The sequence below is a fragment of the Euphorbia lathyris genome, chromosome 4 (genome assembly GCF_963576675.1).
Source record: "Euphorbia lathyris chromosome 4, ddEupLath1.1, whole genome shotgun sequence".
Classification (NCBI taxonomy): domain Eukaryota; kingdom Viridiplantae; phylum Streptophyta; class Magnoliopsida; order Malpighiales; family Euphorbiaceae; genus Euphorbia; species Euphorbia lathyris.
In genome coordinates, this window is record NC_088913.1 from 7,443,899 (window position 1) to 7,468,093 (window position 24,195).

Consider the following 24,195-nt stretch of genomic DNA (forward strand, 5'->3'; position numbering starts at 1 on the left):
GAAACCATAGAAACCCACCAGACGTTAATCCCCCACCTCAGAATCATGGACATGTACCTCAATATGGTGGTCAGAATAGGATTTTATCGAAGCCATGCCACCCTTCTTCCACATTAGGGCAAGCCCACCACTTCTACCCCTACAATCCACAGTAAACGCCCCTTCATACCCAAACTTCCTCTTTAAACTATCAATACACGAACTAGTAACCAAAGTCTCAATCAGAAAAATAAAACCTGGTTTACTTGTTTTCACAAGTTTTGGAGTTATCCGGTCTGGGTTGCTCCTTGTATGCCAAGAATGAGTTTTATTTTGTGGATGCCGATGCTTAATAGACTGAGTATCAAATCAAGCAGAGTCTTTTTAAATGGAAGGAGTGTTGAAACTGTTGGTCATTTATTTTTTCAGTGCCCTATTTCTAATCAGCTCTTTGATGTTGTTTCCAGGCGATGCAATATGAGCTTAGCTTAGCTAAGGAATTTTAATTCTTGAAAATTTTCGTTTTGAGGTCATTTAGATGTTGTTTGGTTAGGAGAGAGAGAGTGAATTTTTAGAGCGAGAAAGCTCCCAAAAAAATGTGATTTTGGAAATAAAAAATGTGGTTTTATGGTAAATGTTGTTCTGAACAATTTTAATTTTTAAATATTTTAATTTTGAAGTTGTTAACAGTAATTTTGAGGAGTTATAGTTAAAGTTGAGTAGTCACCAGCATTAAAAAGTGTAAAGTTCAGTGACCATATTGTTAAGAATTAAAGTTTAATGATCTTAATGTTAAAATGGATAAAGTTCAGTGGCTATGGATTTAATTTACCCTCTCTTCAAGGCAGACGTCAAGCAAGGTATATATATCAGATTACAGATTCAAAGAGAGTTCATTTGTTAAACAAATGGCTTAATACTTTCCAACTCCCCTCGAGTTGTCCCAATATTGTAACTGACCCTCCGAACTTAGATTTGTGACAATTAATCCTATCAACTTGTTTATTTGAAACAAATAACCCATTAAATAAGTTATTTCGGGAGTTTTTTTGTCATTTAGTTAATGTATCAGTAGATTGGTTAGATGTAACCCATATTTTGAAATCTTTTATTTCTGATATAATATTATGTTGAATGTTTTTTTGGGTTTACGAGTTATTTATTTTAAATAAGCAACTTGAGGAGTTATCTGTTCCAATTGAGCAATTTGAGGGGTTATTTGTTCCAAATAAGCAAGTTGAGGGGGTAAATTATCACAAGTCTAAGTTCGGGGGGTTAGTTGTAGTATTGGGACAACTTGAGGGGATGAGAAGATATTAATCCTAAACAAATTGTTTATAGTTGGACATGCTACTGAAATGAATTTGATAGTTGGATTATGATTATTATTTTTCAATGACTTATAACTTTTTGCGTAATAATAATAATACCAGTTCATGTCTCAATATTGAATTTTCTTTATTTGATGATCTCAATTTCTTTTTCTTTTATTAATTCTATTCCAAAGTACCTCCCAATTTTTTGGAGGAAGTAGCTTCACATTTTGGAAAGTTTTGTTGTTGAAATTGATCTAACTTGAAAATGAGTTGGATTTGTTAATGATTTTATCTTTAACATTATTGTAAGTAATTTGTAATTTTATTAATTGCTACTCTTAAATTTTGTTTTTTGCTCGGGAAACAAAATTAATATATATGCACCATACATATATATGTATTTTTCTTAAGCAAAAGGGATCGAAGTAACTATCTACATTAAGAGCATCACAAAGAAATGAGGGTGGTACATTCCACTGCATCTCACATCTAGACATAGAACCAACCGCTCGAGTCAGTATGTGAGTATGGAGATTTGTGTACGCCTTACAAATTGCAACTGCAATGAATGATATATCGTAACACAGAATTACCGTCATTAGTGATGAGACTTAACATATAAGAGCTAGAAGAACGGTTATGCAAGGCTTGGATCAATAGGAGGGAATCCGATTCAATAAACGTATGAGACTTAACATAGAAGAGCTATAAGAACTATTATGCAAGGCTTGGATCAATAGGAGGGAATCTGATTCAACAAACGTATTTTTCCAGCCATGTCTTTTGATCCAGCTTAAACCTTTTCATTAATGCAAGAGCTTCTGCAATTATAGCATATTGCTGTCCATCCATGACTCTTCATGGCTCGACCACAAGTATTATTTCCATCCTAAGCCACCATTTGGTACCCAATGCGAGGTGGGTGAGAGAAAATTGTTGCATCAACATTGAAATCACTTCTTCATTGTCACGTTAGGTCACAACATTTCAACGCGACAACGTGACAAGTGCTGGGAATTGCAGAGACATATTGGTTTACGCCATTTTCAACGACAATGCAAGTTCTAATGGGGTTTCTGGGTTCGACATTACTGTTAACTAAGCTAATTTCATTTGTATTTAACATATACATCAAGTATCCATCATCTTACAATATTGTATGAACTCGAAATTGAAATGTAGGTAAGGATCAACACAAGTGTTGCATGATTTTTGAATTGAAATGTTGGATGAACAAAACTTTCTCTCTTGGATTGTATTGTTATCTTGATTGTTGTCTAAATTGTTGTAGAAAATGAAGAGAAAGAAAAGAAGGGAAGAGGGAAACCGAGAAGAAGGGAAGAGGGAAACGAGTTCTTCGATTTTCTCCAACTGCAAGAAAGGGAGAATGAGAAAGATGAGAGTATTTTTGTCCAAATGAGGTTAAAGTGTCTAGATTGGTTAGAAGTTTGAGAACTATACTAAATATATGTAAATGAGTTTTCAAATTGGTCCAGATTTATAATTAACCCTATAAATCAAACCAAAATTTATTGGATCGGTTCGGTAAAAAAATATTTTGATATAATATATTAATTTTGGCCGAATATTTTTTGTATTAAAATTGAATAAATATCCAAAATTAAAAATATTATAAAATAATAATCAAATCAAACCAAAAATATAAAATAATTAAATTAAAATTTATGTTAAACTATGTAGAGATTAAATTAGTGATTTTTGTAGGAAAATTTTGAATAAAATTATTTGTTAATTTTAATACCAACAAACACCTCCTTTTATGAACAGTCGTGTCGTTCCTGAACAGTCGTGTTCGTACGTAAAAGTCGTGTCTGTCCGTGTACAGTCGTGGTTGTTCAAAAAATTGTTAGAGAAAATATTCTCTGGAATTCTTCATGCTCTCTGTCTGTTCACATTGTTCTTGTTTTCATACTCCGGTGATAACTATGCTACACACAGTTTGAGTTCGCTTGCGTAATCTGTTGTATCCTGGGAGACGATCGTCAATAGCGACGACATCTGTCTTAAGGAAACTGCTAATACAGGCCTCACATTTGTCTATCTCTTTCCTTTTAATTTCCAGTTTTACTGCTAGTATTTTTTTCTGTGTTCGTTTTGTTTTTTTTGGTTAATCACATCTAACATTTTTAAGACAGACGTAAATGTTTGTCTAACATTCTTAAGACAGAATTATGTTTGTCTAACAATCTTAAGACATAATTACGTTTATCTAACAATCTTAAGACAGATTAATTATTATTTGATGATTTTCCAAAGAACACGTACAGAAGTATTGTTTGGGACGAATTTTGAAGTGTTGACAGAAATGCAGAGTTCGTATGATCAAAAGCTAAGTATCATTACCTTTCTTAGATTTAACCATGTTTTGTCTAAGGATGAAATATGATTGTGTTTTAATTATGTTTAAAAATGGCTTCTGTATAATGAGTTACAGGTAGAAAAGCTTCCGTGTGATAACACCATTAGTCAATTGATCTCAACGAGTGACATCCTTGTTGATTTTGTAGAATCAAAGGATAACACAGCGGATCCGCTAACCTATAGGTTAAACCGATATCAAATTGAAAAATCATCGAAAGGAATTGGACTAAAGCCCATAGAGAAGAGGCGTTATGTGAAGGAAAACCCTACCTAGTTGACTCGAGATCCCAAGATCTAGGTTCAAAGGGACAACCTAATTGCATAAACCTTGCGCGTTCACTGTGGGGGTTAAACCCCCGTCCATTCCTAGATGTAAACAGTGACACCAACAGGAAAAGGTTAAGCTATATGCTTTTAATGATACGTTGTGCGTCAGTATTCTGAGCAAATAAATCACCTATGTCAGAGTGAAGTGGGGTCGCTGTTGGTCCCTAGTAATTAGTTCCAAGGGGGGTTAAGAACTAATGTAACTTTTGCGGCTTTTAATTATACTGACTTAATGTTATTATAAGAGTTTGATAACTCAGCATGTTAGTTGTAGTATTGGGACAACTTGAGGGGGTAAATTGTCACAAGTCTAAGTTCGTTGGGTTAGTTGTAGTATTGGGACAACTTGAGGGGATGAGAAGATATTAATCCTAAACAAATTGTTTATAGTTGGACATGCTACACTGAAATGAATTTGATAGTTGGATTATGATTATTATTTTTCAATGACTTATAACTTTTTGCCTAATAATAATAATACCAGTTCATGTCTCAATATTGAATTTTCTTTATTTGATGATCTCAATTTCTTTTTCTTTTATTAATTCTATTCCAAAGTACCTCCCAATTTTTTGGAGGAAGTAGCTTCACATTTTGGAAAGTTTTGTTGTTGAAATTGATCTAACTTGAAAATGAGTTGGATTTGTTAATGATTTTATCTTTAACATTATTGTAAGTAATTTGTAATTTTATTAATTGCTACTCTTAAATTTTGTTTTTTGCTCGGGAAACAAAATTAATATATATGCACCATACGTATATATGTATTTTTCTTAAGCAAAAAGGATCGAAGTAACTATCTACGTTAAGAGCATTACAAAGAAATGAGGGTGGTACATTCCACTGCATCTCACATCTAGACATAGAACCAACCGCTCGAGTCAGTATGTGAGTATGGAAATTCGTTGAACGCCTTACAAATTACAACTACAGTGAATGATATACCGTGACAAAGAATTGCAGTCATTAATGATGAGACTTAACATATAAGAGCTAGAAGAACTATTATGCAAGGCTTGGATCAATAGGAGGGAATCCCATTCAACAAACGTATTTGTCCAGCCATGTCTTTTGATCCAGCTTAAACCTTTTCATAATGCAAGAGCTTCTGCAATTATAGCATATTGCGATCCATCCATGACTCTGCATGCCTCGGTCACAAGTATTGTTTCCATCCTAAGCCACCATTTGTTACCCAATGCGAGGTGGGTGAGAGAAAATTGTTGTGTCAATATTGAAATCACTTCTCCATTGTCGCGTTAGGTCACATCATTTCAATGCGACAACGCGATAAGTGTCAGGAATTATAGAGACGTATTGGTTTACGCCATTTTCAACGACAATGAGAGTTCTGATGGGTTTTCTAGGTTCGACATTACTGCTAACTAAGCTAATTTCATTTGTATTTGACATGTACATTAAGTATCCATCATCTTACAATATCGTATGAACTCGAAATTGAAATGTAGGTAAGTATCAACACAAGAGTTACATGATTTTTGAATTGGAATGTTGGATGAACAAAACTTTCTCTCTTGGATTGTATTGTTATCTTGATGGTTGTCTAAATTGTTGTAGAAAATGAAGAGAAAGAAAAGAAGGGAAGAGGGAAACCGAGAAGAAGGGAAAAGAGAAATGAGTTATTCGATTTTCTCCAACTGCAGTAAAGGGAGAATGAGAAAGATGGTGGTATTTTTGTCCAAATTAGGTTAAAGTGTCTAGATTGGTAAGAAGTTTGAGAACTATATTAAATATGTAAATGAGTTTTCAAATTGGTCCAGATTTATAATTAACTCTATAAATCAAACTAAAATTTATTGGATCAGTTTGGTAAAAAAATATTTTGATACAATATACAGTAAAACCTCTATATAGGAATACTCTATATAGGAATAACCTCTATTTTGTTATAAAAAAACTCGGTCCCAACTTGGGCCAGTTATAAATAGGAATAACCTCTCAAACGTTATTTGTTATACACTTTTCAAGTCCCATCTTTAGAAACTATGTCACTGTATAATAATAAATATATATATATATATATATATATTAAGAATTCAAATTAAATTATAAAATATTAAAAAGAAAACTATTGAAATTATCTATGAGTTGGAAACACAAACTACAACTTGAAATTATAAATATTTAATATTCTCATTTATGTTTATATTTTTCCCATAAAACTCTTCCAATTATCTATATATTGAAAACCTAAACTCTAAATTGAAATTCTAAATATTTAATTTGTTCCATTAATGTCTATTGTTATATATTATATATAAACTATGCATGCTTATGATAATCTTAACCAAGTATCGAGCAAATTTAAAATTTTATGTGTTGAGAAATTTTATTATACTAAACTCTATTTAGTAATAACCTCCCAATTGTTATACAAATAGCCCGGTCCCAAGTGTATTCCTATATAGAGGTTTTACTGTAATAATTTTGGCCGAATAATTTTTGTATTAAAATTAGACCTCGGTATGGGCCGATGAGCCTGTCCGCCCGGCCCATTTAGCTGGGCCTGGACACATAAAATTGGTGTCAGGCCCGGCCCGGTCCAATCCCGAATAAACCTGCCTAGAAAATGGGCGGGCTTGGGCTATATAAATACCCGTCGGGTTTGGCCCGACCCGGCCCGTTCTATATATATATATATATATATGTTTATAAATTATATATAATATTTATTTACCCTTATATATACACTTTCCAATTCATCTCATCCTAACCCTAAATGCACGCCTCCCTCCTTTGAATCTTAGGTTTCTTTCATTACTTTGTTTATGTTATCAACTGTGAGTTCTATCTATTTCTTTCCCTCGAACCTGAATTATGTGATGAATCAACTTATATATGAATGTGACGGTTATGCTTTGCAGTCCTTGTATATAAAATCGTATTGCAATTTTTGGATAACGGAAGAAGAATATTTTTCCATTTTGTAATGTGCTTTGGTTGTTCTTTCTTTCTTTTAATTGAATTTGAATCTCAGATTTCTTCCATTACTTTGTTTATGTTATCAACTGTGAGTTCTATCTATTTCTTTCCCTCCAACCTGAATTATGTGATGAATCAACTTATATATGAATGTGACGGTTATGCTTTGCAATTCTTGTATGTAAAATCGGTTTGCAATTTGTGGATACGGAAGAAGAATATTTTTTCCATTTTGTAATGTGCTTTGGTTGTTGTATTGCATGTTTTTTTTTTCGTTTATTTGGTTCTTTTTCCACTCAGGTTTTTGTTTTCTTCATTTAAGCTTATTGGTGTTAATTTTGCCAGGGAAACTGTTTACAGAGGAAACCAGTGAATTTCCAGAAAATTTGTTAGAGGTAAAAGCAGGGAATTCCAAATTAATTTCCTAAATCAATGGATTTTTACATTTGATGGGACTGGCAGATTTCAATGTCCACACATTTGGGTTCCAATCATACCTCGTGTTTAGAGTCCACAGTCGCTCAAAAACGGTGTAATTTCTGATTTCTGCCTGCCTTAAATTTTCCATTTCCATCTTATCTTCGTATTCTTCAAGAGAGTCTGAGGAAATGGAAAGCAAAAGAATGAAGATGGAGGAGAAAGAAGACCGAATCAGTGCTTTGCCAAATTCGATCATCCGACATATCATCTCCCTTTTGCCATCAACCAGAGAAGCTGTTCAAACTGGAATTCTATCAAAACGGTGGGAGAAACAATGGACTAAAGTTCCGGTTCTGATTTTCGATTCCACCTATATGTCTTTTAAAAACTTCCTTTATTTCATTGACAATACCTTAATTCTCCATGAATGCTCCAAGATCAAAAAATTCCACCTCAAATATCGTCATACCAGTGGGAACGATCCTCAATTTAGTTCGAAAATACGGTTCGCAACAAGAAAAGATGTGGGTGAGTTATATTTGGGTTCAAGCGGACAACAATACAAATTGCCGTATTTCCTTTTCGACAATGCTTCACTGGTTAATTTAACAACATCGAATTTTATTTTTATGCCTAGTGGAAAGGTAAGTTGGGATTGTCTGACCACATTGATTATGGCAAGGTGTAAATTCGCTGATCAAGCAATGAAACTTATTCTTTCTGGCAGTCCGCTACTCAAAACATTATCATTAGGACATTGTTTTGGGTTTAACAAGCTGGTTATTGCTTCCAAATCCTTGGAAAATTTGGTTTTAAAACAATTCCGCATAATATTCGGTATCGAAATCTCATGTCCAAAGCTGGAGAGATTGATGCTTTCCGGTTGTTTGAATGTTAATGTTGCTACACTACTGAATTTGCCATCTTCACTTTTTGCTACTATTGATTTTAACCATTATGAGGATCACTGTAATGAAATTCGTTCAAGTTTGATTAAAGACGTCCTTCAACAACTTCGGGGTGTCAAGGAGCTAAGAATTGGGGGTTGGCTTATGGAGGTAACTTCTAGAAGTGAAAAAACAAGCATTCCATCCTAGTTTTAAATTGAATTATTACACTCTCTTTTCTAAATTTTCGTTCCACATTATGTTTGTAGTATATATCAGCTATACAGATGCAAGGTCAGTTTTCTCCAGTGTTAAACATCAAATGCTTGGATCTTATTTCTCATAATATATCTGGAATTGCGTTTCTACTTCGTAATTCACCAGTGCTTGAGAAATTGGTTATTCATGTGACAAACTTTGATCAGGTAACAACTCAAACCTTTTAAATTCTAGATAGCAAGTTTAGTTCATGTATTATTGTGAATGATATAGTGTATATGGACTAGAAACCTTTAACATTTCATGAGTTTCCTCAAATTTTAAATGAATATATATACATTCAATTTCCAAGTATTGTTTAGTCCCTTGGCCTAACAATTTTTATGACAGGACTACTGTGATTTTGGGGAAAACTACTGGTCAGATGCGACTGTTTTCAATTGTTTGGTATCTCATCTGAAGACTGTTAAGATCGTTGGCTTTCCGAAGAGAGATAGCAAACATAAGGTTATGCTAAAATGAAAATGTAAATAGGAGTAGTTTGTTGTCATTATTGGTTTAATGACTATTTGGATGATGTTTGTTGTATTGCCTAACAATCTCAGTTCATTGATAGAAACAGAGCATGCCTGGGAGGTTGTTCAACAGTTTCAGGTTTCTTTGGATAAATTTGATAGTATTAAATGGAATGGGAATTGTTCTGTTTCTTTTTCTGTTGCTTCTGCCTGGAATTCTCTTCGGAAAAAGCATGATTAAAAAAAGTGTTGGAGTTATCCGGTCTGGGTTGCTCCTTGTATGCCAAGAATGAGTTTTATTTTATGGATGCCGATGCTTAATAGACTCAGTATCAAATCAAGCAGAGTCTTTTTAAATGGAAGGAGTGTTGAAACTGTTGGTCATTTATTTTTTCAGTGCCCTATTTCTAATCAGGTCTGTGATGTTGTTTCCAGGCGCTGCAATATGAACTTAGCTCAGATTCCTTGTAGGAGAGTTAGTAGGAAAGCTTTGGGCAAGAGTTTTCTTGCTCGGTTCAGAAGGGTATTGTTTGTTACCATTGTTTATGTGCTGTGGCAAGCACGTAAGCGTTGTATTTTCAGTATCTTCAATACGTTGTTGAGAATTTAATTAGGCTTCTGGCGTATTATGTTCATTACTATTTATTTAGTGTAAAATGTTCCGTAGATTTTATCGGAATGTTTAGTCCTAGATGGAGTAGTTTGTTGCGCCATTATTAGTTTAACCACATGATGGATTTTGGGTTTACAGTATTGATGTGTTGTTTTGATGATTGAGTAGACCAATTGTATGATGAATTTGTGGAAAAAGCAAATGCTCGTTATAGGAGACGGGTTTCGATGCTCGCTTCAAGGCAGGCATTGAGCAAGGTATATATATCAGATTATAGATTCAAAGCGAGTTTGTTGTTAAAAAAGTATGTTTATAGTTGGACATGGTACTGAAATGAATTTGGTATAGGCATTTTGCTTGGATTATGATTATTATTTTTCAATGACTTCATTTTGCTTTATTGACTTAATTAGCACCCACTTAAGACCAGGGGCGGAGCCAGCTCAGGGCCCGGGGGCCTACCGGCTCCGCCTTTGAGTATCGTTAGTTTTTCCCATTTAGCCATCCCGAATAGTGGTTTAGTTTTTCTGAATTAAATTTTATGAAAATTATAAATAATTTATAGCTGAAAATCAAAGTGTAAAAATGTTAGCCAACATATCAAAATCATAAATAATCTATTATCTCTTTTCATAAAAAAAAAAAATTCAAATTCTAACGTTTGAGAATCAAATAACTTAATTTCTAAATTAAATTTTATGAAAATCATAACTAAAAATAAAAAAGTGTAAAAATATTATAATTTTTTTAGTGTGCTGGAGGCTAAAAGCATTTTACCCAGCTCAACATATCAAAATCATAAAGTTTTTAGCATGCTGAAGGCTTAATTTTTTTTTCTATTATATCTCTTTTTCATAAAAAAAAAGGCAAAAAACATCCTGAGGCTCTTCGTCTTTTATTGTTTGATGTATTAAGCCCTTGATCTTTCATATATGGGTGTATTAAGCCCTTCCGTAAATCAATTCATATATAAGTGTATTAAGGGTTAGGCTATGCTTACTTTGTTTTTGACAAAATAACATTTACTTTGTTTTTTTCACCATTGGATGAGCTTACTTTAAGTAACATTTACTTTGACAAAAACAAAGTAAGCATAAAAGGCACCAGTGTATTAAGACTCTGTTTGATTCAACTGTTAGCTAATAGATATTGTTGTTGATATTAGTTGTTTGTGGTTGTAGTAAGCTGTTTGTTGTTGTTGTTGGTTGTTTGTTATTAGTTGTTTAATTATTAGTGTGTGGTAAAATTATACTGAATTGTTGCCGTTAGTATTTAAAATGTCTAATATGGACATGTTTTAAATTAATCAACAAATAAATTATAAAATAAAAAAGGTTTAAAGCACTTTTTGGCCTCTGACCTATCCAAAATTTGTGCATTTGGCCTCTGACCTATTATTTGGTCATATTTGCCCCCTAACCTATCAAATTAGATAAAATCCAACCCATATTGCATGAAAAATTAACTCTGTTGGAAAATTAACGGCAGTAACCAATACAAAAACGACACATGACACATAATAAAATTAGTTTTCAACTGGAGATGGCAACGTAACTATTTTACACAGTAAAAAAATCATCCTAAAAACTTTTTCTAGTGTTCCGATAGAGTGAAAACTAATTTTATTTATGTGTCATGTGTCATTTTTGTATTGGTTACTGCCGTTAATTTTCCAACAGAGTTAATTTTTCATTCAATATGGGTTGGATTTTATCTAATTTGATAGGTTAGGGGGAAAATATGACCAAATAATAGGTCAGGGGCCAAAAAGTGCTTTAAGGCAATAAAAAATGTATTATACAAATTAATAAAAATAATTTAAATAAAAAATTTATTAAACATAACAAAACCTTGTTTTTCGATAATTATGTTCTAAAAATAAAAATAATGTTAAAAAAGAAACATATTTTGTGGAAATAAGAAGGATAATTTTATCAATAACAAGTAACTATAAACAGTTGTTCATGAAAAGCTCTAAAAAAGAGCTTTTGAAAAACTTTAAAATGTTGCAGTGTCTAGAGAAAATGTTAAACGTTGCGGTATATAAACCTAATCAAACAGCCTCTTAATACACATATATATGACTTGATTTACAAAATGGTCTAATACACCCATATATGAAAGATCAATGGCTCAATGTGTCTAAATAAAAGATCGAGAGCTTAATAGACCAAACAATGAAAGATCAGGGGCTCAATGTGTCTAAATAAATGATTGATGGCTTAATGCACTAAACAATAAAAGATCAGGGGCCTCAGGATATTTTATGCCAAAAAAATCTCAAATGGTTTACTTTTGAGACTCAAATAACTTAATTTCTGAATTAAATTTATGAAAATTATAAATAATTTATAGCTAAAAATAAAAAAAAATGTAAAAATATTAGCCAACATATCAAAATCATAAAGTTTTTTTTGTTATTATATCTTTTTTTTCATAAAAAAAAAATCAAATTCTTACTTTTGAGACTCAAATAATTTAATTTTTGAATTAAAGTTTATGAAAATTATAATTAATTCATAACTAAAAATAAAAAAGTGTAAAAATATTATAATTTTTTAGTGTACTGGAGGCTAAAAAAATTTTACCCAACCCTTACGAGCTGTACTTCAAAAAATTACTTCCAACGACAAAGTTAAAAATTAGGTCCCCGGATATAGATTCCCGACTCCGCCACCGTTTAAGACTAATTAATATAACTTATTGTCCAATAATAATAATACAAATTCATGTCTTAACATTGAATCTTGTTGGAAATTAGGCTAAGGTATAGCAGCGGAAATATAAAAATTTTAACCTATTTCCATTTAACCACAAGATCCGTTAACCGTTATTTCATATAAAGAAGGATAAGAAGAAATACCTTTTAGAAGTTCTATCTACCGTTGCAAACGAAGTGCCCACAACTTCAAAAGAGATAGAAACTGTGTACCAATCTGCCCCTATCCGAAACAGACCTTCCAGACCCTCCGAACGACAATCCCTTCGGTGGAAACGTGGAAGAATATGTCTAGAAGCTCCTGTCCAAAAATCGCGACGATCCGACGGTTCAATCTCCGGGAATCCGCGAAATCGTGAACTGGCCTGATGTAGGAGTAGTAAAACGAATTTCTCCCTTTTGTTTGTTTTTCTTCTTTGAGTTCCCAAACACGAAATAAAACACGGGAAGATTAATTTAGTATCAACCGTTGAATAGCAACCAAAGTAGATTGCCTCTAATTAATCAACACAAGATCAAGGATAAAAGAAATAGATGAAAATCAATTGATCAAACGAAGCCGTAGAGAAATCTCGTCCTCGAACTAGGGGTGTCGAATTTTCTCTCTCTTGGACTAGGTGAATTTCGAAAATCACAAGTAGGGTATGGCTTGCTTGAATTTCGAAAATCTCAAGGGAAGGGGTATTTATAATCTCTTTTATCTAATCCCTAGTTAGATAGAATTAGGTTACTAAATAGGAATTCCATTCGGAATAGAATTCCTAATTGTTATCTCACTATATATCTAATATATTAAGGATAATAACAATAACCTTATTGGATAATAATAGGAGTATATTAATCTAATTAAAAATCCTAACTTAATTATCTCTTAATTAATTTAATTCATATTCCTAATCTAATTAGGATTAACAAAATCAAATTAATTATTCATGTATATCACTACATGAATTTCGACCCCCTTATGTACATGGGCCTTATTGGGCTCAATTGGGCTTCTATCAATTAATTAACATTTATCTCTCTTTTAGGTTCCAAGTCTTATGTGTGATCCATTAGGTTCTTATTGCTTCTAGCAGTATGCAACGTTATTAAATTAATTTTCAAAGAATTACATTTAATCTTTGCATAACGGAATGATGTACATAGTATGTGATTAGCAAGTCCGTAATCATTCCCCCAGAGCTATAAGAAGACAGGTTGATTCTGTCGTTAACCTTTCCGTATTAGTTACAGTATAATTCGATCTTTTATCAACTACATCCTTGAACTGAATCTTATGACTATGGGTGATGTCAAGTCACATATAGCGAGACGTTCGTTTTACTTGTACAGGCCGAGTCAACTCAAAAAGATAGGTTAAGTGAAATCTGTATTTCTTACTCTTAAGCTATCACCTTGCAAGGATTTAGAGTCGAGTCTTCCACAAGCGATCCATGGATGTATCTCCCATTTATCGGGAGTGATAAATGCTCAATCCAATATATAACGACTCCGCAATTACTTCCTGTGATACCCAACGTCTACTGTTCACACCCCAAAGTCATCTCTGTTAAGGATCGTGTTACACCAGAGTCAAAGCATCACATTCCGTAATCCAGAATACCAATTAATATTCCTTTGAGTCTGAGGATTAGTTATATCTATTAATACCAATGAGATGAACAGGTGACAAGGATGAATCTACCCATCCTGTTATCTCAAATCGGATCCCCAATCCTAATGAACAACGTTTCATCGGATCTATGTAACTGTCCAGATATCTGTATATATGAAGCTTGTGAGATCAGCTTTCTGTCGGACAGAAGACATTGTTACATACAAGTCTCAACAGTGATATGTCAATCCCAAACATATCACTTGACTTGGGGTGGTTTTAAGTTTATCAGTTTACTATAAAGTTTTGTCTCACTTCATGCTTGTATGAACACTTTATAATCACTTTAAATAAACTTACAGATTTCCTTTTATTAGACTTTATTTAGTGCTTAAAAAGGGATTGCCTTTATATAGATAGTTATAAAACATATATCTCATTAAACAAATGATATAAAGAACAATTCATTTACATTAAGTTTGTATCCTAGAACAATTGTCTATAGGACACTAAACCCCAACAGATTTTAATTTCTTTTTCTTTTATTAATTCGGCCCACCAGGTTAGCGCCGCAATCTCCAAGTATGATAGCAGAATATTGTAAGTGACACTAGAAACTCCGAAACTCATACATCAGAGCACTAAGATCACCCATCGGAGTATAATGTCATAGCTCTCTAGCTTTCCTACATCCCAAGTATCCTCTGCCACTGAAGCATATCTACGACATTAAGTTTGCATAAGTACACACCTAACACTAAACACTGTCAGAGTCGGAAAACAACCCAAACCAACCCTCCATAGTAGGTTTTTCACCTTTGAGGGGACATTCAAATTCCAAACCAGATTCCATGATGAGAGGGAGCACAAGTTGACATGATCCGAGAGTACCGTCAATAAATTTCTCCTACGCCCAATTTCATGTGAATCATGGGTCCTTGTCAAGAGTAGCGAAACTTGTTTAATAAGACTTATGTCCCTTTTAGTAAATAACTCGAGTAGAATGTCATCATCCCATTTCCTCGTGTATGTAGTTAGCAAACTAGCTACCATAATCTCTTTCATCTTATCAATTGGCTCACTTTCAATATAGGACTTGTATCAGGTAACCGCAGGGTTTTCCAAACATAAGTATGCTCTCCGATCCTTATGGATCTCCGAGCGTCCAATACAATCAGAGAGTGAGTTGCCATTATACTTCTCCACACATAACTCGTATTGTTTCCCATGGTAGCATCGAAGAAATTAGAGGTGGGGGTAACAACGATCTTTATATACTCTGACCACTAGCGAATCTGGATTGTGAAGCAATCTCCACCCTGCTTTGTAAGCAGAGCTAAATTGAATTGATGAAGCTTCCTAAACCCATACCCCCAAATTTTTTTAGGAGCACACAACTTATTCTAAGAATTTCAATGTACACCTTTTTGATTGATCGGTCCCCATCAAAATGAGTTCATCATCTTCTCCATGTCGGCACATAATCATTGGGTAGAAGAAAAAGACCCATAACATACGAAGGGAGCGCTTGATGAACTAATTTAAGCAATACTAAAATTTATTTTAAACGATGTAGAGATTAAATTAGTGATTTTAACATATATTATAAATCTATTTGGTGATTCTAAAAGATTAGTGACTTAATTGATTAATTGATTTTGAAGATATAAAGTGGAGATAAGATGCAAAAATACTCATAACTTTTATATTCATGAGCAATTTTACTTCTAACGTCTAAAATAGTGTAATTTTACCTTTAACGTTAACAGCCAAGAGCAATTTTATCTCTAACATTAATAAGTTGGGTCAATTTCTTTTTTTTTTTTTTGAAGGAAATTTTATTTTTTTGTTGTGTCAATTTCAGACATTATTATACAAACACACATTTTGTTCTTTATGTGGGTTACTAAACCCAGCCACTAATTTATACTTCTAGCCCCTGAAATAGACCGAACTACCCTTTGCACTAAATTTCAAAAAACCCAAAACCTCTCAAGAACCCTATACGATTTTTGCTCAAATCCGGACAAATTAGTGAACCGAATCATGGATGATGACAGAAACCGTAAAGGAAAAGCTAAAATGGTAAGATTTACCGCTTTATTTCGTTGATTTTTAGATCGAATTGAATCTTTTGGTTATTTGAAAAAAATCGCCGGAATCGCAGTCGGACGTATGAACATCACGCCCGATCTGCGGTTCGGGCGTATGAGTATCACGCCCGACCAGTGGTGCGGGCGTGATAGCCACATGCCCGTACCAGTGGTAGGGCGTGACACTCATACGCCCGAACCACTGATATGGCGTGATGCTCATATGTCCGCCCAGTGGTTCGGGCGTGATTCCTTTACGCCCCACGTTGTTTTTGTATAAAAAAATATCTTAGTTAACATTTTAGTTATTTAGTGTAATTTTATAATTTTAGTTTAATTTTAGTATAAATTAAGTATAGTTTTAGCATGATTTTTATAATTTTATTAATTTAGGGTAATTTTATAAATTTAGTATAATTTAGTATAAATTGAGTATAACTTTAGTATAATTTAGTATAAATTGAGTATAACTTTAGTATAATGTATTATAATTTTATTAATTTAGTGTAATTTATTATTATCATTAGTATTAATTTAGTAGTATTTTAGTATAATTTAGTATAAATTGAGTATAACTTTAGTATAATTTAGTATAAATTGAGTATAATTTTAGTATAATTTATTATAATTTTATTAATTTAGTGTAATTTATTATTATCATTTGTATTAATTTAGTAGTATTTTAGCATAATTTTATAAATTTAGTATAATTTACATTATTTACAATTTTATTAATTTAGTGTAATTTTTTTTGTAGACGGAGCGGCCTACTAGGGGTGGGAAATCCATCCCGTCATCTGCTCGTCGTCTAGATATGGACGGCGAGGATGATACACCACGGCATACGAGATTGCGTGGTATGATTTTTCCGGTCGTAGGAAGAAAGGGGCTGCGACGGACCAGTTGAGGAGGGGATCGACTGTGGAGCAGCCCGATATTGATGGATCGGAGGGGGCGACCGATTATGATGACAGAGAGCCTAATAGCGATTCTTTTCAGGACTACCTGGATGTGGCAGCCCGGGTAGTGCGACAGTCTGCAGTTCACATGATCTCGAGGTTGAGGAGAGCGATGAGCAGCCGACCCCGGGGAGACAGCCGACCCAGCGCGTAGGAGGTCGTTTTGCGAGTATAGGTATTTTTTATAATTTTAGTTATTACTTTAAGTATATTTTAGATTTTAGTATAATTTTAGTATAACTTTAGTATATTTTAGTATATTTTATTATTTTAGTATAATTTTTGTATAATTAGGTATATTTTAGTATAATTTTAGTATAATTTTAGTATATTTATAATTTAGTATAACTTTAGTATATTTATAATTTTAGTATAACTTTAGTATATTTATAATTTTAGTATAACTTTAGTATAATTTTAATATAATTTTAGTATATTTATAATTTTAGTATAACTTTAGTATATTTATAATTTTAGTATAATTTTAGTATAATTGTACTATAATTTTAGTATAATTTAGTAATTTTTAGGATACTTTAATATAATTTTATAATTTTCAAGGACAAGCAAACGTCCCAAAGCTAGTGAGGACGAGAGCTGGGTAGTTACTGCACCGGTTGATGGTGGTCCCGTTGATGGGTCCGTGATTCTTAGTTTTCTAGGACATGTTGCCTCACGGATGTTGGGATGAGAGATTCGGTCGTTTCTGACATGCTACAATAGATCAACAGCATGCCGAGATTTGTGTCAGTGGTTTTCTGATGCGTCACCCGAGGTAAGCATAATATAGTGTGTCAACATTTATTGTAATTTGTATTTTTAACTATAAACATAAAAAACATTCAGTAATTGTATAAATTGTATATGTGTCATTTTACAGCTGAGGGAGATGATCGAGAGGACTGGTTTGTCTCACCTTCCACATGTCATGTTTAAGAACCTCGACACTCTGCTGTTGACTGCTTTCGTGGAGCGGTGGCAGCTTGATACGAACTCCTTCCACATGTCATTCGGGAAGATGACTATCCAGTTGCATAATGTGTGGCAGTTTCTTCGGATCCCGATCGACGGTCCGATGGTGTCCGAGTCTCCCCCTACTGACGGGCTTCATGCCATGTGCATGATGATGTTTGGGGTGAGTCAGGCTGAGCTTCTGTTGCCGACCCGACGTTTATGGGGTGGTGGAGGTGTATTTGTTGGGGCTGTACAGGGGCTTCTGACCGAGGGTAGGGATGACGCTACTCGGGCCACATCGTGGATGTGGCTTATGCTTGGATCCCCTCTGTTTGTTGACAAGAGTGGAGATAGGATTAGGCCGGCCCATCTTGCTGAGGTTTACAGCGGTGTCAGCGGGGCAGCTGGACTATCATGGGGGTCTGCTACACTAGCCATGTTGTACCGGCAGCTGGGGATAGCGAGCAGGGGAGACTGTTCAGGTATATGCAGATGTTTGACTCTATTGCAACTATGGATATACGAGTATTTTTCGGTGTTCCGGCCGCATAGAGGAGCTCACTTGATCCCAGCTGACCATGCTCGTGCACTGAGATGGGAGGTCGGGGTATCAGGCAAGACGACCGCCCGACTAGATACCTTTCGCGGGCAGTTGGATCGTATGACGGCGACAGAGGTATTTTATAAAATTTTAGAATTTATTTAAGTATTATTTATAGTATATTATTATTTTTTTATTGAGTATTACCTTTTTCCAGGTGACGTGGTTGCCTTATGGTCCTGTCCCCGATGATGATCGGCTTCGAGTGTCCTACGCCGGTTGGATACGGTGTAGAGACATCGTCGAGCCGTATATGCCCGATCGAGCGCTGCGACAGGTCGGATATATTCAGCCTATCCCAGCTGAGCGTATTAGACCTGATAAAGCAGTACGACCATGGAGATTTATAGCGTATAAGCTCACGCATTCCTTAGTCACAGTTGAGGATACGTAGTAGAGATTTCCATCGGCTCGGGGCATTGATCGGAGGAGATGCCGACCCGTTGGATACGATCCCACTGCCTGTGAGCCTGCTTATATGGACTGGTATAGGCGACGTTCGCATCCCCATCTCCTTCATGCACCACAGGCTGCACCGGTACAGCATGCTCGCGCCAACAGCGAATTTGTAAGTTTATTATTATTTAATATTATTATTTAGTATTAGTTTATATGTGTTTAATTGTTAATATTTATTTATTATTTTTTTTTTTTGCAGTGGGTTAGCTGGTTGTGGCGTGTCACCCAACTAGCGGCTACCCACCGATCTGACGAGGATGTTCCACGCATTAAGAGGGAGATGGATGAGTTTATGGATGCGTGGCGTCGGACGAGCTAAATTTTTTGTTGTAGAAATTCATACATTTTAACACTTTTTATTGTATATATTATATTTACTCTTTTACGTTTATAAATGTTTATGTTTATTAATGTTTATTTTAATTTTTATGTTTTTAAATTTTATTTGTTAAGTACAATTCTGTAGTTACGGGCTTAACGGCCTATTTACGGGTTTCACGGCCTATTTACGGGTTTAACGGCCTATTTACGTGGTTAAAAAGCTAATTTTTTTTGCCAATCCGACACGCGGGCGTGTGGATATCACGCCTCACCGCGTGGTCGGACGTGATATACACACGCCTCACCGCGTGGTCGGACGTGATAGCCAACTGTCCGACCTTGCGGTGTGGCGTGGGGCTATCATGTCCGACCACGCGGTGAGGCGTGTGTATATCACGTCCGACCACGCGGTGAGGCGTGATATCCACACGCCCGCGTGTCGGATTGGCAAAAAAAATAGAAATTCCCCTCCCAAAACCCATGAAAGGGCATTTTCATCCTTTCACGGGGCTAGGGGTGGGAATTTGGGGTTGGGTTTAACAACACCCTTCTTTATTCTACATCAATTGCATATATTTTTAAATTTGGTGAAATTTTTGAATTTTTTTTGTCCAACTCGTACAAAATACATTTTAATTTTTTTAAAATTTTTTTCCAATCATATGTTTGTGATCTGTTACTAAATAGTGATAAAATAACGTATATATGAAGTTTAGATGATAAAAATTCATGATTGAGAAGACAGTTTGATGAATTATTTCTCAAATTGATCCAATTTATCAACGTAAAATTATTTTTAATTGCCAACTTTAGAAATAAAATTACATAATTTTAGACGTTATAGCTAAAATTACAGCTAACTGTAAATGCGGATAATTCTTAAAAAATGTTTATTTTAATAATAATTTTAAGAAGAAAGTGGGGTTAAAAAAAATTCCCTATAATGCTCTAAATACTTATCATAGTTAAATCGACACCCTTAATTAAAATATTGGTGTCACCATTTCAAAGAACCCGGTGTTTCAAACACCGGGTTCGTTGTGATGGAGCTGCTGCAGCATTTAATGCTGCAGCAGTCATAATACTTTTTTATTTTTCTTTTAAGTCACAATTTTAAATTACAAACATACCCATTATATTAACATATATATATATATACACACACAATCCCTTTACTCCTCATATTTACCAAATTAAATTTAGTATTTATTATTTTGAACATATAAAACTTTTTCCAGTCCCTACATTTTATATAACATACTATTTAGTTATTATATTTTAATAATACACTTCTTTTGACCTGAAAATTATAGTATTCGATTCGTATTCATATCGTGTCATTTTCCGATTTGTGTTAAAAAGAGTATTTCAAACCTAAATTAAAAACTTTCATGTTACAATCGTGTCAACCTGTTCGGGTTAGTATAGATTTCGTATCGTATTTTTGAGAGGCTAAATTTACATGTGTGCGTATAAAAAAAAATTTGCTAAATCGAACTTACTCAATTTTTTTTGTATATATACGTGTTGTAATATAAGTGGTCCAGAACCAATTTTTACGTATAAATGTAAAACTTCTCAAAATTAAGCTAAATTTAGATTAAGAAAGTAAGATTGAGTCCTTTTGAACCAACTTAGAGAAATTAATCAGGTTGAATTTTGTAATTAAATACAAACTCAATAACTTAATTAACCACAACAAACCTTAATTTCTAAGAAACATGAGGTCGAAGTTATCCATAATAGGGGTAGTTCCGGCGGCCGAGGGTCAAAGGGGTTAAACTTAGAGGTGGAAAATGTACGCACGACCTGATTACACGATACAAAATCGATACACAATTTTAGTGTTTGAGTTTAGCTTAGTAGGTAATGTGTCATTTTGATTGACATGAAACTGATACGTAAATTTTTGGGTTGGGTTAGGGTTGACATACTAATCCGAAAAGACATAAAATAATACGAATAAATTGATCTAACTTGAAAATGAGTTGGATTTGTTAATGCTTTTATCTTTAACATTATTGTAAGTAATTTGTAATTTTAATAATTGCTACTCTTAAATTTTGTTTTTTGCTCGGGAAACAAAATTAATATATATGCACCATACGTATATATGTATTTTTCTTAAGCAAAAAGTATCGAAGTAACTATCTACGTTAAGAGCATTACAAAGAAATGAGGGTGGTACATTCCACTGCATCTCACATCTAGACATAGAACCAACCGCTCGAGTCAGTATGTGAGTATGGAAATTCGTTGAACGCATTACAAATTACAACTACAGTGAATGATATACCGTGACAAAGAATTGCAGTCATTAATGATGAGACTTAACATATAAGAGCTAGAAGAACTATTATGCAAGGCTTGGATCAATAGGAGGGAATCCCATTCAACAAACGTATTTGTCCAGCCATGTCTTTTGATCCAGCTTAAACCTTTTCATAATGCAAGAGCTTCTGCAATTATAGCATATTGCGATCCATCCATGACTCTGCATGCCTCGGTCACAAGTATTGTTTCCATCCTAAGCCACCATTTGTTACCCAATGCGAGGTGGGTGAGAGAAAATTGTTGTGTCAATATTGAAATCACTTCTCCATTGTCGCGTTAGGTCACATCATTTCAATGCGACAATGCGATAAGTGTCAGGAATTACAGAGACGTATTGGTTTACGCCATTTTCAACGACAATGAGAGTTCCAATGGGTTTTCTAGGTTCGACATTACTGCTAACTAAGCTAATTTCATTTGTATTTGACATGTACATTAAGTATCCATCATCTTACAATATCGTATGAACTCGAAATTGAAATGTAGGTAAGGATCAACACAAGAGTTACATGATTTTTGAATTGGAATGTTGGATGAACAAAACTTTCTCTCTTGGATTGTATTGTTATCTTGATGGTTGTCTAAATTGTTGTAGAAAATGAAGAGAAAGAAAAGAAGGGAAGAGGGAAACCGAGAAGAAGGGAAGAGAGAAATGAGTTATTCGATTTTCTCCAACTGCAGTAAAGGGAGAATGAGAAAGATGGTGGTATTTTTGTCCAAATTAGGTTAAAGTGTCTAGATTGGTAAGAAGTTTGAGAACTATATTAAATATGTAAATGAGTTTTCAAATTGGTCCAGATTTATAATTAACTCTATAAATCAAACTAAAATTTATTGGATCAGTTTGGTAAAAAAATATTTTGATACAATATACAGTAAAACCTCTGTATAGGAATACTCTATATAGGAATAACCTCTATTTTGTTATAAAAAAACTCGGTCCCAACTTGGGCCAGTTATAAATAGGAATAACCTCTCAAACGTTAACTTGAAATTATAAATATTTAGTATTCTCATTGATGTTTACATTTTTCCCATAAAACTCTTCCAATTATCTATATATTTAATTTGTTCCATTAATTTCTATTGTTATATATTATATATAAACTATGCATGCTTATGATAATCTTAACCAAATATCGAGCAAATTTAAAATTTTATGTGTTGAGAAATTTTATTATACCAAACTCTATTTAGTAATAAGCTGCCAATTGTTATACAAATAGCCCGGTCCCAAGTGTATTCCTATATAGAGGTTTTACTGTATTAATTTTGGCCGAATAATTTTTGTATTAAAATTAGACCTCGGTATGGGCCGATGAGCCTGTCCGCCCGGCCCATTTAGCTGGGCCTGGACACATAAAATTGGTGTCAGGCCCGGCCCGGTCCAAGCCCGAATAAACCCGCCTAGAAAATGGGCGGGCTTGGGCTATATAAATACCCGTCGGGTTTGGCCTGACCCGGCCCGTTATATATATATATTTATAAATTATATATAATATTTATTTACCCTTATATATACGCTCTCCAATTCATCTCATCCTAACCCTAAATGCACGCCTCCCTCCTTTGAATTTAACTATTAGTTTATTATAATTTTCTAAGACTTATTAACTATTATGTTTATCTCGTGGAGTCAATCAGGTAAAATAATGCCTTAGATATTTAATTTCTATAGTTAGTAGTCACCAACATTTTTGTTCTTTCTTTCTTTTAATTGAATTTGAATCTTAGGTTTCTTTCATTACTTTGTTTATGTTATCAACTGTGAGTTCAATCTAGTTCTTTCCCTCGAACCTGAATTATGTGATGAATCAACTTATATATGAATGTGACGGTTATGCTTTGCAGTCCTTGTATATAAAATCGTATTGCAATTTTTGGATACGGAAGAAGAATATTTTTCCATTTTGTAATGTGCTTTGGTTGTTCTTTCTTTCTTTTAATTGAATTTGAATCTCAGATTTCTTCCATTACTTTGTTTATGTTATCAACTGTGAGTTCTATCTATTTCTTTCCCTCGAACCTGAATTATGTGATGAATCAACTTATATATTAATGTGACGGTTATGCTTTGCAATTCTTGTATGTAAAATCGTTTTGCAATTTGTGGATACGGAAGAAGAATATTTTTTCCATTTTGTAATGTGCTTTGGTTGTTGTATTGCATGTTTTTTTTTCGTTTATTTGGTTCTTTTTCCACTCAGGTTTTTGTTTTCTTCATTTAAGCTTATTGGTGTTAATTTTGGCAGGGAAACTGCTTTACAGAGGAAACCAGTGAATTTCCAGAAAATTTGTTAGAGGTAAAAGCAGGGAATTCCAAATTAATTTCCTAAATCAATGGATTTTTACATTTGATGGGACTCGCAGATTTCAATGTCCACACATTTGGGTTCCAATCATACCCTCGTGTTTAGAGTCCACAGTCGCTCAAAAACGGTGTAATTTCTGATTTCTGCCTGCCTTAAATTTTCTATTTCCATCTTATCTTCGTATTCTTCAAGAGAGTCTAGCCCTAAGGAAATGGAAAGCAAAAGAATGAAGATGGAGGAGAGAG